Below are 3,251 nucleotides of genomic sequence, written 5' to 3' on the forward strand. Positions count from 1 at the left end.
TTGTCCTGGGAACCTACTTCCATGGAAAAAGTCATAAGTGCACTCTCGTTTAGCTTCAAAAGTGCATTCAATCCAAAGCTCTCCTTATTAGAAGGCCCGTGTCGAGCTACAATTATTGACCTCTGGAACCAAATAATAAAATTATTCAGGTTTCACACTTTACTTATCTAGATATTTATAACTCATTTAAAAAAACATAAGTGTCCAACCAAATTAATTTACCAAATGTTTTCCACCAACGATCCCATCTCCTTTGCAATGTTGATGAACTCTTGTTCCCCAAATGAAATGTGAGGAACCACCCTCTTGCACTAGTGTTGCCATCATAATTTCTTTTGCCACACACATCTGTACCTTTCTTACCTCGGCATTGCGATCTACTCCTCACCCTAGATACCATTTGCTTTGTCATATATCAGTTAGTCCCTTAGATGTGCCTGCCCATACATTATGTTCATGGATACCGATGTGTATCATTAATAAGCTCATCTCGTAGGCTTGAGAGGGACACAACTCTTGGGACCCAATATTTACTATTACTTGCAATATAGAGAATGACATAGGGGCTACTTGTGCTTGTAAGAATTTTGCACTCACAAGAACTCAACCATTGGTGAAACGTAGATTCTTCTTAGAAGATGGGAAGAAGATTGTGCAGCTCATTGTAAAGAGGAGTAAAAAGTAGTACACAACAAGAACAAAGTACACACCAAATGAATGGTGATTATCATCTTCAAATAATGTGGCTGTTTTTTAATTGACCATTTTAATATAGTTATTTTTTTACAAAATGTTTATATATATATATATATATATATATATATAACATAAATATATATTTGCACACATACACACATGCTGAGAGGAGAGAGCCTTCTCAGGCATTTACATTTATGCCTGGGGGCTTCACCTAAAAATATGTAAGTGTAGCATGTGAGATCATCGGGGAGGGGGTATATTAATTTAAAAAAGTTACAAAAGTACATTTACAGAAGGGGGTTTTTTAACCAATTTTGAAAAACACTGTCAATTTAAGAAGAAAAAGGGGTCATTTTATTCACAAAAATATGTAAGTATAAGGGGTTTTTTAAATAATCCTTGAACGCACATGATACATAGGATTTCTTTATAGTGCACCCCCCAAAAATTTATGTAATGTTTTCAACATATTCTAACATATAATTGATCTTCTTCAATAAAAGATGTGCACTTTTCTCTTGAGCAAGCTTTACATAATGTCGTTTAACTATGTTGTTTTCTACTTAAGCAAGATAGTGAAGATCTTCAATCCATTCATTTCAATCAATTAATGACTTGGACATCTTCTAACTCTAAATTTACTTTTTATTTCTACTCTCTCTAGCTTCTCATTGACGCTTTTATCACTAGCTAAACTGAGTTTGAGAGCATTTTTGCAAGAATGTGCCAATATATACCAAGTACACACTGACTCACCAAAATCGCATATAATATCTTTTGTAAAACTGGCCAATCTACGAAATGATTTAGCTAAGGACTCCACAGTTATTCTTCTTGACTAAAAAGCAAGATTTTTTGTAAAACTTTATTTTAATATAATTCCTAACCAATCTGTGAAATGATACACACACACACACACATATTTATATATATATATATATATGTATGTATGTATGTATGTATGTATGTATGTATGTACATATGTATACATATATATACATATGTATATATATGTATACGTATGTATATATATGTATATATACATATGTATACATATGTATATGTATACATATGTATATATACATATACATATGTATACATATACATATATATACATATGTATATATATGTATATATATACATATGTATACATATATATACATATGTATATGTATATATACATATGTATACATATACATATATATACATATGTATATATATGTATATATATACATATGTATATATATGTATATATATACATATGTATACATATATATGTATGTATACATATACATATATATACATATGTATATATATGTATACATATACATATATATATATATATATATATATATATATATATATATATACATATATATATGTATATATATATATATATGTATATATATATATGTATACATATATATATATATATATATATATATATACATATATATATATATATATATATATGTATATATATGTATATGTATATGTATATGTATATATATATATATATACATATATATATATATATATATATATATATACATATATATATGTGTGTGTGTGTGTGTGTGTGTATACATATATTACACACACACACATACACACACGCGCACGCACACATATATATAAATATATACACACGTGGCAACTGCCACGTGTAATGCCCGAGCACAAGCATTAAATGCCACATGTAATGCACGAGCGTGAGCTTTACACATGGTAAATATGCCACGTGTAATACTTGCACTCGGGCACTACACATGGCAAATGCTCGGGCATTACACGTGTAATGCCCATGCTGCCATGTGTAATGTCCAAGCACGGGCATTACACATGGCACATGTGGCACCACTATACGTGTACCACATGTAATGCCAATGTAGCAGGGCATTCCATGTGACGCGCCACATGTATTTCCCGAGCGCAGGCTGTACACATGGCAATGCCATGTGTATTACCTAAACTCAGGCACTACAGTGGTAATGGCATGACAAGCCACATGTATTGCCCATGCTCGGGCAATACACGTGCCATGCCACATGTATTGCATGGCACACCACGTGCATTGCTCAAGGTCAGGCAATACTCATGGCTCCTGCCACACTAGCAGGCATCGTTATAACAGCCATCTCTCTCTCCCCCGTTATCACCCTTGAACCGGCCGCCCTCCTGTGCCCAGCCTCCCTCTTATGCCCTCTCTTCTCCCCTCTCACCCTCTCCCTCCAACACTAGCGCCCTAATTGACCTATCATGTCCTATGCCCTCCTGTGCCCAGCCTCCCTCTTATGCCCTCTCTTCTCCCCTCTCACCTTCTCCCTCCCACTAGTGCCCTAATTGACCTATCATGTCCCCTCTCACCCTCTCCCTCCTCAAACTCTTCCCACTCTCACCCTCTCTCCCCCTCTCCCTCAAACTCTTCCCACTCTCTCCCTCTCTCCCTCTCTCCCTAAAACTCTTCCCATTCTCTCCCTCTCACCCTCTCTCCCTAAAAGTCTTCCCTCTCACCCTCTCAAATACTCTGCATCCCCTCAATCTCTTCATCT

The sequence above is a fragment of the Cibotium barometz genome, chromosome 2 (assembly GCF_041138505.1).
Source record: "Cibotium barometz isolate CiBa-2024 chromosome 2, ASM4113850v1, whole genome shotgun sequence".
Lineage (NCBI taxonomy): Eukaryota > Viridiplantae > Streptophyta > Polypodiopsida > Cyatheales > Cibotiaceae > Cibotium > Cibotium barometz.